Raw genomic sequence first — 12721 nt, 5'->3', positions numbered from 1 at the left:
CTACCTCATTTTCCACAAGAACAAAGTTTCTTTGAAAACGTATCCTTCTTTTATGCTTAAAGTGGTTTCTTTCAGAGTATACAATAAGCCAGTCTATTAATTTCCTTCTGTTCTTTCCAGAGCCCACTAAAAAGGGGGAAAGAATTCTTCATAAACTGGATGTCCACAGACAGTTCAGATACTACTTGAACAAAACCCATTATTTCAGGAATCCAATTGCTTGTCTCCAATGAATGTAAGAAAAAAGATAACTAGTATCAAAGAAAACAATTTGAAGATAGTTGTCACATGCTATTTTTTTTTCTTTTTTCACCGTAACATGCCACTTCCAGGCAGGATTAGGTCCTCCTCTACCATAGGTTTTGCTTTTTCTGTGGCTTTCTGCAAAGGGGTAGCAACTTGGTCCTCTTTACACCCATTAAGAAATCTTTACAAACTAGAATTCTTTTCCAGGTCCAGAATAGGCTTTGTTAGGCCACTCTCCAAGGGCTCCCGAATTCTTAATCTTCTTCTTTCTCCTCTCTTTAAACTATGGTAATCTACCCTAATAGTTTAGTCTACTGCAAGAGTCATCTAATGCTGAACATAGTACAGTTATGTAAGTAGAACTTACTATAAAAGTAATGTTCTAATAGAGCACCCCTTCATTAACTGCAGCCTCCCTCATTCCCACTTGTTTGCTTTTGTTGTGTATGTTTGCTATTGTTTTTGGTGGTTGTTTGTAAAACATTTTATCTCAAAAAATAAGTTGATTTATTTTGTCAGAAAGTAGGACTGATTCACCAAAACACTGCTACCAGTTGTTTGTCAGACACTATTTTTGGTAGAGACATGGACTAGGTTCCTACATCTTCAGGTTTTCCCTATACAAGAAGAGAAATGTTACTCATCACTTCTTTCAATCCTCCTGGTGTTGCTCTTCGGGAAGCCACTAAGGACTGAGAGATGGGCACATCCTCTGAGTCTGTTCTCCTGTACTCTTTGGGCAATGGTGAACCACACTTGTCACTGTTGGTGTGGAGAGCAGATGTTCTTTCACAAAGCCGCTCTGAAGAGTGTGATTTCCTGGGAAGGGACTGCTCATCAGGTTGTCTTTTTCACAGCTTACAACAAAATCATTTCTATTAGAAGAGAACTTTCTCCAGTCTGTGATTTTGGTCTCAGTTTTATTCTTTTTGCTGTTATGTTTCTTGTGAATTTTGCAGTTTACTTTGTGACAGTTTTGTATTTTCTTAACAGATTATTTTTGTGGGGGTGTGGGCTTTGATAGGTTCTTTAATTTTGAAATACTGTCACTATTTTTGATTCATGCCATTTTTACTTTCTGCCACTGGAAGCCACTCTGTCATGCTATTTATGACAGATTTTAGCATTTTATATGACATATTTTTCTCAGTTTCTTTCAGTGAAACTTTTTTTTCATTCATTTTCCGGATAACTGCTTAATCCACACAAGTGTAAGCTGTATGTAACTGGAGACGTGTTCTTTAAGTCAAGACCAGACATCTGTTAACTTGTCTAGTTCGATGTTCCGGGTTTCGTTATTTTACGGTTTTGATGAATAGGATTTTCAGTATTATTATCTCGATCTTCTGTAATTTGATTATATGGGTCTTCAATATTATGGCATAGACCCATATATATATATATATATATATATATATATATATATATATATATATATATATATATGGATCTAGGACTCTCCATCGAACACATGTTTCACCGAAACGTAAATGGACGAGCTCAAATTTGCGAAAGTGCATTTTATTGAAAATGCACTTTCGCCAGAAGGTAAGTAAACAAACAGTTGTTTGCATGTAGATTTAGTTGTACATCAACATGTGGTGTAGATTGGATAACTAAACAAACTGTTGCTTAGATCGCGGTACCGTGGGGATAAGGGAATATTCCCTTTTCTCCACTGTAGTGCGATCTCGGATTGAGAATATTAAAGTGGGGATGGGGGGGGTGCAGGGGTTCTTGCCCCCTCCGTATAAACATATAAAAGTAGTCTTTTTTTAATTTTTTTTTTTGCGAAAGTGCATTTTCGATAAATGCACGTTCGCAAAAGTGTGTTCGGTGGTTTACGTTTCGGTGAAGTGTGTGTTTGATGGAGAGTCCTAGATACATATATAGCATACATAAAAATGATCCAGCACTCCAAAGCATTCAGAGCATATAAAACATTTATTGTCCACAATGGCGTAAGTCTTCCAGTGTCACACATAAATCCACCTGAAGTCAGCATCGACCAAATAAAAGGTAACGACCAGCCAACACAGGATTAAACAGACTGTTTTCACCATATGGCATCTTCAGTGCACACAGGAAATGAATACAGGAAATGATCTAACCAAGCAAGTTTTTAAAGGTCAAATGACATCAAAATTTAAAGGTCAAGTAACATCAAAGTTTGAACTACCCACCAAAAAATAAATAATTTCATACCAATACACTCAACATAAAAAAAGAACAAAGAAAAAAGAAATAAGACATATATCTGAATCAGTGTGCCTTCTATGTTGGACAGAATTCCCGTCCGTTCAAACATAGAATTGCACTGCATTCAGTGATATTAATTGTAAGTACACCAGAAATGCCCTGTTTAAACATTTACTGGAGCACCCAAGTGCACATTTCTGTTGGCATTGACTGTGTTAAAGGGGAAAATTTAACAGTACTCAAAAAACATCAGATTCTGGATAGCAAAGGAAGAATGTGGATCATCAACTTAGGTGCTTTATATAAACCTGGTTTAAATGATTATTTTTGATTTGGATATATGTCATATTTCTTTTTTCTTCATCCGTCACTGGACCTTGTTCATCTTACAGCTTAGGTGCTGGAATTTTGTGTCCCAGGATATATATATATATATATATATATATATATATATATATATATATATATAGGGTCTATATTAGAACACCGAACATTCAAAATGTCGAGTGTTCTAATATCGAAACCTACCAATCAAAAATACCAAACATCGATCGTTCAGAACAGCAAATTTTTTCCTAGGGAAAAAATTTGCTGTTCCAAATCACATACACACAACACAAGCACACCAAACAAACAGCAATCCACACATATGCACCTAAAATCTTACACCTAACCTTACACTAAACTATACACACACCACTAACTATCCATTTATCTTAACCCAAACCCTAACCCTAAGGTCCATCACTATCGCACACTCAACTTACCCGCGTCCTAACCCTAACTCACCTAACCCGCCCTAACCCTCATGGCCACACAATCGCACACATACCTAACCTGTGCCCTAACCCTAACTCACCTAACCTGCCCTAACCCTCATGTCCACACAATCGCGCACATACCTAACCCGCACTCAATCGCACACTTACCTGAACCCGACCAGTAACTTTCCAACAGAGCGCTGAAAATACCGAAGCAACAGAAATGGACAACCGAATTCTTTCCCTAGGAAAGAATTCGGTTTTCTGCTTCTTCGATATTTTCAGCGTTCACTGAAAATGGGTCGATATTAGAACACTTGACATTTTAAATGTTCGGTGTTCTAATATAGACCCTATATATATATATATATATATATATATATATATATATATATATATATATATATATATATATATATATATATATATATATATATTTTTTTTTTTTGCACATGAGTAACACATTCTTCAGGAATTTAGGACATTTTCTGCTAGAAAATCTTATTCATCAAAGTGGAAAAGGTTATTGTGAAGAATATAACTACAAAAACAAACCAAGAAGAAACTTCACAGTGTGGAGGGTGTGATGATCACTTCCTAAATTATGTTATGCATGGGAACTGGCTACACAGTACCAGGTCTCTCTTCAGGCAGTGTATATCTCCTCCAGTCAGAATGTAGTGGCAGACACTCTGAGCAGGTCCATGACTTAGTCCTATTAATGGATGTTTCACAGGGATGTGTTTCTAGACATTCTCCACTGGTGGGGTATTCCTCAAGTAGGTTTCTTTGCCTCCACTTTGAACAGATAACTTCCAAAATTTTGTGCCAGAGTTCCCAGACCCTCTGGTGTGGAAGGTGGATGCCCTTTCTTTCTCATGGAAAAGGATGTTTCTCTATGCATCCCCCCCTTTCCTCTTATTCAGAAAGTTCTGCTGAAGATTCAGCAGGACAAATCAAAAATCTTGCTGGTGACTCCCTTTTTTGCCAAGACAGCATTAGTTCCTTCTTCTTCTGCATTTAGCCAAGGGCAATCATCACAAGTTACCTCTAAGACGGGATCTTCTCACACAAGACAAGGGATCTCTCATATACCCACACCTGTCAACTCTACATCTGACATTGTGGGTCATAGGCTTCTGATTCCTTTCAGACACCTCTTTTCAGAGGACATGCTTAGGGTTCTGCAGGAGGCCAGAAAACCCAATTCTAATAAGTCCTATTTATGGAAATGGAAGAGGTTTTCCATCTGGTGTCCTTCTCGTAAACTCAACCCACTTTCTGTGGATGCCCCTCTAGTTTTATCTTACTTGGGTGAACTGCTGAAGGCTGGGTTGGTTATTCCTCTGTGTAAGCTCATCTATTAACCATTTCTGTCTACTCTTTTGCCTCTAAATTGTAGGTTAAACTCTTCCTTAAAGGTGCTCTTCACATCAGACTCCCAGGAAGCCTGTTCCTCCTCCTTGGAACCTCAGTTTTGTCTTTGAAAAACTCACTCTGGATCCATTTGAACCTCCAGCTACAGCTACTCTGCAACACTGTACTTAGAAGATTGTGCTATTTATTAGCCATCACTTCAGTCAGGAGGGTGTTCAAACTTCAAGCCTTGATGGCTTCTCCTCCCTTTCTGTTTTTTCTTAAAGGCAGGGTTTTCTTGTGGACTAACCCTTCTTTTATGCCCATTGTTGTAAATGAGTTGTCCCTTAACCAATCTATTCATTTGTCCACTTTTTCCCCCTCTCCACAATCATCTAGTGAGAGAGTTCTACACACTTTGGATGTGCATAGACAACTCAGATTTTACTTGGATAAAAGTAAGGCTGTCAGGAAAATCAGCTTTTTGTTTCTTTTCATCACATCTAGGAATGCGTTTCCAAGTAGACCATTTTGACTTGGATTTCTAAGGCTGTTTCCTTTTGTTATGTTTTTCATTGTAAGAGCCTTTCTACTGTTAAGGCTCATTCCACAAGAGCTGTGGCTTCTTCAGGTGCTTTTTTAAAAGGTTTGGATACTAACTCTATCTTGGAAGCAGCTATCTAGTCTTCTGTTCATATCGTCAGTAAACATTATAAACTGGAAGGCAACTCCAAATCTAGAGCTGGTTTTTCTAAAGACATAATCCATGGCTTTTTAGAAAGTGCCTTTGCTCCTTCCTCTTCCCTTTCTTCTTCATGAGCTTTGGTACTCTCCTTCATGTTAAGAATACTACAACATAAGAATAGAAAGACATAGATTAGTTGTGTAAAATCTTACCATAACCATAGATGTCCTTGTCTTCTATGTTGCAGTATTCTATCCCTCCCACCTTCCCCCTGTTTTTTGTCTTTTTCCCTGGATGTATGCTTACCTCCTTTTGTTCCTTAGGCTGGTGTTCTTACTGGGGCATTTAGTTATGAGGATGGTATGTGGGGATGTCACTTTTATAGCCTATGCCATCTGCTGGCCTACATGCGATGTCACACATACCTTTCAGTGGTTAAAATCTTTTATATACTGGCTGAAAGTTGGGACCGCCTTTGGCAGTGAATCCCTCATGTTAAGAATACTGCAACATAGAAGAGAAGGACATCTGTAGTTGTAGTAAGATTTTACACAACTATTCTTTATAGTGAGTACATTGTGCAGCTTAACATTATGGTTTGCAGACTGTCTCATGTAATGCTTTTCTTTAGTGTAACACTTGCAGATTTATATTTTATAAAACAGACCATATGTGGTAATATTGCATCAAGTAAGGCTGGCTTTTGTAGCTTTAAACTGTGGCAGTCTTTGCTTGAACAGCTTGCGATAAAGTTTGGATTAGTTTATATTAAAATGGGAGCATTACAGTTAAATTTGTAATAATTGATAACGCAGGATTCTACTAAATCATTTTGCTGAGTTTCTTGGACGTCAGGAATGCCTTCCCAGCTAAAAGCATTCCAGAATGAGGATTTACAGCCTTGTACTATTTTAATTGGCATTTATTTCTTAATTTTTGATGAGGGTACTGTAGGGATTGCCCCCTTCTCAAACTGGTTTTGTTGATGTTAGATTACAGTACAAAACGTTCACTGTATCGCATTTCTTTGAAACTTACTCTGGTATTATGATTTGGAGGTCATTATAAACTAAATCAATGTTTAGGGATTGGATGCTGCCATACATAATTTAAAATACATGATGTTAAGTTGTCAATCTCGCCTTCATTCTTGCTGGATGGGTTAGTAGCCGATCCTCGGCTCCGACTCAGCACTTGCTAAGCTCGAGAGTCACTTTTACCAGCTCGAGGCAGCCCCATATCCCATGATGCAAGGCGGTAATTACCCAGATCTCGTTTGCCGCTTCACTAATGAGGTCATCCTTTTTATCAGCTCCTGGTAAGTGATTTTCCATTGCTCTTTTTGAAAGATTTAGGTATCCCAATACCCTAAAATTTTATTCTTTATAGTTTTGTTAGTGAACCTTATTCACTTAGCTCCATACCCATTCCCCTTTCGTTCCCTTATTCATAAGTTTCTGTGTTTTGGGCCTTAGGCCTTACCCTCCCTCACAGTTCCTGTCAGGATTTTCCTTAGGTGTGTGGGTGTTGTGTCTCACTGTTCTAATTTTTAGTTATTAGTGTCTTTTTTGGTCTGATTGGTGTGTGTGTGTGTATTAGGACTCAGACATGTCCAAAGATACTAGGGTCTCAGGTTTCAAGAAGTGTGACTCGTGCTGTCAGAAGATGTCTCTGACAGACGGTCACACTTCATGTATTTATTGCCTGGGACCCCTACACCTGCAGGACTCCTGTGCTATCTGTCATTCTTTCAGCCAGAGAGTCCTGCAGGAACATAGAAATAAGTTAATCCTCAGGGGTCTTCTTAAGCCTGAGAGCTCCCCGGCTAAGGTCGGCTCCGGGAAGCCCTCTAAGCCTCCCAAGACCCAGACTTCGGTGTCCAAGTCTGTGGTCTTGGTTCCGACTCCGCCAGAGTAGACATCGGCTCCATCCGGAGCCGATCCTTCCTTGTTGGAAGCTTCAGTACCGGCGCCGTTCGGCACCGATACCCTGGCTTCGGCACCTTTGTCGGCTCCAGCTGGAGCTGACACCCTAGCGTCGAAGCATGTCTCGGCTCCGGCTGGAGCCGAGGTATATTTGTCTCTGCTCAGAGCCGACAAGTTGTTGGCTCCGATGGCTCCGTCGAAAAAGAGATCTAGATCTCCTTCATTGGAATCTATACACTCGGCTCCAGCCTCCCCCTTGCTTTTGGAGCGGAGCCATCGGAGCCGATCATCAAGGTCTTCCAGGCTCTCAGACCATGACTTAGAGAGAGTGGTGAGTAGGCTATTAAAATCACAGGCACTAGCCCAGATGCTCCATAGCCCATCTCAACAGATGACCGCTATTCTACACCCTCCTGAAATTCCTCCTTCGACTCTCCTACAGAGTTCGGAGCTGGAGATTATTGGTACCATGACTGTTGCTGCTTCGGAGCCGATACCACACCTTTCGGCTCCGTTGTCCTCAACTCCTATCTCCTCCTTGAGACCTTTTTTGGAGGGATCCGGGCGTCGGGCTTCCCTGGTCGGTTCCGAGGGGGCGAGTGGCATCGGACCCTTGTCCGACCCCGTTCTCCCTCTCGGAGCTTCGGCCTTGGTGAGCTCAGCCCCGACATCTGCTTCGGAGCCTTCCCTTTCTGTGGGACCAGGGATCCCTGTTTCTTCGGAGTGGGATCTCTCGGCCCTCCCTGGGAGGGGAGCCTTCGAGGTGATGAGGAGTGTGCTAGCCCCAGAGCTTGGTCAGCAGTCGGTTCCTTTAGCTCCTCCCTCTATGGTGCCTGTAGATGCCTCTTCCCGCTCTCTTGCTCCCGGACCCAGAGATCCATCGCCCCAGGTCTCCCCATTGGGAAGAACTTCCTCTTCCAAGGTTTCTCCTGATCCTTCAGGTGAACCCCCGCGTAAGAGGACCTGCAAGAGGAAGCACTTAGACTCCCGAGTCTACAAAATCAGATACCGATTTAGATGAGTCGGAGGGGTCCCCAAGATCTCCCTCTGTGGATGTCTCCTTTTCAGACATCCTTGAACTCCTGAAACAGAGGGGGAACTGGCCCTCCATTAATCCCTCCGAGGATGAATCGGTATACCTGGAGGCTTTTGGATCTGGACCCTCCACCTCCTGGGTGTCTCCGCCTTTCGACCCCCTCATGGAAGTCATAGCTCAAAAGGTGTGGGCATCTCCTGATTCGGTGGAACCAGTCCCCAGGAGACCTTCAAAGTTTATCACGTCCCCCGCTGAAAAGCAGTTTCTTACTAAGGGTGTCTCGGTTGATGCCATGGTGGTGGCGGCCGCCACCAAAAAGGAACTTGCAGATCCTTCCGTGCCAGTCCATCCTCCTAACAAGGAGTCTAGGTCCATGGACAGGTATGGCAAGCGGATGTTTTCCTCAGCGACCTTTGCTATGCGTTCGCTGAATTAATTATGTCACTTCACCAGACTTCAAAGAGACATCCTCATAGAATTGGGTGAAGTAGTACAGGATCTGTCAGCGGCAGGGGCTCAAGAAAAGATTGCCTCTCAGCAGGGAATCCTTAATTCCATAACCAACTCCTCCATGCGGCTCATTTCTTATGCAGCCGATGGGGCTAGTAGAGCTGCAGGCACAGGAGTGGCTCTCAGACGTCAGTCCTGGATGCGGCTCTGTAATTTTGCAGACCCCTTTAAGGCGTCCTTCACAAACTCTCCCTTTGATGGGACAACATTGTTTGGCCCTCAGGTGAAGGACACTTTGACCAGGTGCGAGCAAGACTCTTTCTGCCGTAGGAGTCCGTTTCTCCACCCCTTCTAGACCTTACCCCAAAGGTCAGAAGGGAGGGAAAATTTGGTTCCGAAAATCTCAGGGAGTCACGCCTGACGCACGTGGTCAATTTACCCCCAGAGGCAGAGGGGGTAATAACAATAGACACCGCCCTAGGGGCAGAGGAGGTCCGCAGAACCAGGGCAGCAGAGAGCCTCTCTCTGACAAGCCCTTCCAGCATCCCTGAGGTGTTGCCCGACTGTCCACCCTTGGAGGCAGTCGGGGGGAGATTGTTGCTGTACCCAGAAGCCTGGTTTTCCCTCTCTCAAGACAAATGGGTACAGTCGATCATATCCGAGGGTTACAAGATTCCTTTCGAGGGAAGCCCCTTCCCTCAAAAAGGTTCCCTTCCAGACATTCCACCCGGTCTAAGGGAAATTGCAAAAGTAGAGGTTTCAAAGCTTCTAAAAAAAAGGGCCATCCAGCCAGTACCAACAGATCATTTAGAGTCCGGAATCTACTCAAGGTTCTTTTTGGTCCCCAAAAAGACGGGAGACTGGAGACCAATATTAGACCTCAGCAGGCTCAACAAGTCTGTCAAAAAGACAAGATTTCGGATGGTCACACTTCAATCGATTTTTGCCTTTTCTGGGCAAAGACAACTGGATGTGCTCCATAGACCTTCACGATGCGTACTATCACATAAAAATCCACAGACGCTCCAGAAGTTTTCTCTGCTTTCGGCTGGGGACCAGTCATTTTCAATTCAGAGCCCTGCCCTTTGGTCTCACTACAGCCCCCAGAGTGTTCACCAAATGCATGGCAGTGGTCACGGCTCACCTGAGACGTCAAGGATTCCAGGTGTTTCCGTATCTCGACGACTGGCTCCTCTCAGCCACCACCAGGCATCAACTTCTCCAAGCCAGAGATTGCACTCTACGTCTCTGCGGTCAGTTAGGAATTTCGGTCAACTTCGAAAAGTCTTCCTTATCGCCCTGCCAATCTATTACCTTTATAGGCGCAAATCTGGACACTACTCGGATGTCAGCAAACCTAACAAGTCAGAGAATCCTAGATATCCAAAACCACGTTCGGATCATCCTATCCAGCAAAAGGGTACAAGCCAGGTTGGTCCTGAAAGTGTTGGGCCTCATGGCAGCTGCCATCACACTTCTTCCTCTGGCCCGTTTTTACATGCGTCTCCTACAATGGATGTTGTTCACCCAATGGTCCTTCCAGCAGCTTCCCATGCGTCACAAGATCCTGGTGACACAAACCTGCAAGAACCATCTAACCTGGTGGATTTCCTCTCCTCTAGTCCATCAGGGCAGACCATTTGTTCCCCCGGCCCCGGTAGCCACGGTCACTTTGGATGCCTCCCTGATCGGGTTGGGGGGGGGCATTATCAGGGCAGGATGGTTCATGGCACGTGGCAACTGTTCGAATACCACCTGCACATAAATGTCCTAGAGATGAGAGCAGTGCTTTTAACGTTGCAAGTCCTCAATGACTTTCTTCCTTTAGGAACTATTGCAGTTCACACGGACAACATGTCCATCGTGTGGTACATCAACAAGCAGGGCGGAACCAAGTCCTATCCCTTGTGTCGAGAAGCTCTCAGACTTTGGCAATGGGCGATCTCCTCTCATCGGTTTCTGGTAGCAACGCATATCCCCGGGAAAACCAACATAATAGCAGACAGATTGAGCAGAGCTATACCCATGCCTCACGAGTGGTCTCTCAAGCAATCCATAGTGGAGGAGATTTTTCAGAAGTGGGGCCGCCCATGCTGTGATCTTTTTGCTACACCTCAAAACAGCAAATACCCAGACTTCTTCTCTCTCTTCCCACTTCCGGGCCATCCCCCCAGAGACACTCTTACCCAAGATTGGCCCCGGGGACTCCTTTATGCTTTTCCTCCCTTTCCTTTGATACCACAAGTACTCCAGAAAGCTACCGTCCTGAGAGCCAAAATGATTCTCATTGCCCCTTACTGGCCTCGACAAATTTGGTTCCCGTTCCTTCATTGCCATCTCTTGGTGCAGCCTTGGCATCTGGACCCAGCTCCAGATCTTCTGACCCACCAGTCGGGTCAACTGCACCGGTCCATTCCTTCCCTCAACCTCACAGCTTGGTTGCTCCACTTCCTTCCTTAGCCAGGCTTCCTATGATCTCTAATCCCATTAGAGATATCATAGTAGCTTCTCTTAAGTCCTCTACCAGGAGGATTTACTCTAGCAAGTGGAAACGCTTCTCCTTTTGGGCAAAATCTAAGAACATAGACCCCTTTACTGCCCCTATTCAGTCGGTCTTGGATTTTCTAGCAGAAATTTTTCACTCAGGTTCTTTGTCTTCCACAGTCAAAGTTCAGTTGGCAGCAATCTCGAATTTCCATGTCGGGTTTGCAGACCACAACATTATGTCCCACAAACTTTGTAAAGCCTTTCTCAAAGGAGTGTTCCTTCTTAAACCCCCTGTTAGGGATCCTGCACCACAGTGGGACCTAAATTTAGTGCTGACATCCTTGATACTTCCCCCTTTCGAACCGGCTGCTTCATGTTCATTAAAGTTTCTTTCTTGGAAGACACTTTTTCTAGTCGCTATTACCTCAGCTAGAAGAGTGTCTGAACTTCATGCCCTCTGTGTTCGTCCCCCTTATTTGGTCTTCCACAAGGACAGAGTATCCTTGAGAACCAATCCATCCTTTTTGCCCAAGGTTGCTTCTAAGGCAAATTTAAACCAATCCATTGATCTTCCTGTATTTTTTCCAAATTATTCTAACAGGGCGGAACAAAAATTACATTACCTAGATGTTCATCGCCAACTCAGATATTACTTGGACAGAACGAAGCAATTTAGGAAGTCCGATCAGCTCTTCCTTTCTTATGCTGAAAATAAAAAAGGTCTCCCTGTTTCTAAAGTGACCTTATCCAGATGGCTATCTTCCACCATTTCTGACATTTATCAGCTTAGGGGCAAACAGCTGAGCTCAAAACCTAAAGCTCATTCCACAAGAGGTCTAGCCACTTCTACAGCCTTTCAGGCTAGGCTACCCTTAGATACTATTTGTGCAGCAGCCACTTGGGCCACTCCTCATACCTTCGTTTCTCATTACAAATTGGATTTGGCCTCCAGGGACAGGGCAAGCTCTGGTTCCACAGTTCTCAAGAGTCTGTTCCATTGAGCCACCCAGGATAGAGGTGCTAGGGACGTGGTCCCATCCAGCAAGAATGAAGGCGAGATTGACAACTTAACATTTAGAAGTTATGTACCTACCATAACGTTCCATGTTAGTTGTCTTCTCTCGCCTTCTTTCTTGGGCCCCTCCCTCCTGTCCCCCTAGCCTGGACAGACCTTGATCTCCCTTTTTCTCTGGAAGATTCTTCTTCCTTGGACACCAGTTAGTTCTTGTCCTTGATTACCTGGTTTCCCTTTACAGCCTTTTTAGGTTAGTTGTTCCTCTTTCCTTGGTGGAAAGTTTTATAGGCAGTTTTTTCCTCTAGATACCAAATGAGATCTGGGTAATTACCGCCTTGCATCATGGGATATGGGGCTGCCTCGAGCTGGTAAAAGTGACTCTCGAGCTTAGCAAGTGCCGAGTCGGAGCCGAGGATCGGCTCCGAACCCATCCAGCAAGAAAGAAGGTGAGAGAAGACAACTAACATGGAACGTTATGGTAGGTACATAACTTCTAATTATATATGTTTAGTTGTGCCATATTTGAGCCATCAGAAAAAAAGAAGAGAAAAGAATTCAAAA

General features: G+C 43.6%; 1 protein-coding gene across 1 annotated transcript in view; it reads left to right on the top strand.

Moving 5' to 3' along the window:
* The window catches only part of TTC39A (tetratricopeptide repeat domain 39A), a 2407335-nt gene that overhangs the window by 1340776 nt on the left and 1053838 nt on the right, over positions 1-12721 (top strand). The window lies entirely within an intron of this gene.

The sequence above is a fragment of the Protopterus annectens genome, chromosome 10.part0 (assembly GCF_019279795.1).
Source record: "Protopterus annectens isolate FY-2018-M chromosome 10.part0, PAN1.0, whole genome shotgun sequence".
Classification (NCBI taxonomy): domain Eukaryota; kingdom Metazoa; phylum Chordata; order Ceratodontiformes; family Protopteridae; genus Protopterus; species Protopterus annectens.
Note: the sequence above shows the minus strand (reverse complement) of the source record. Positions and strands in the feature narration are given on the sequence as shown.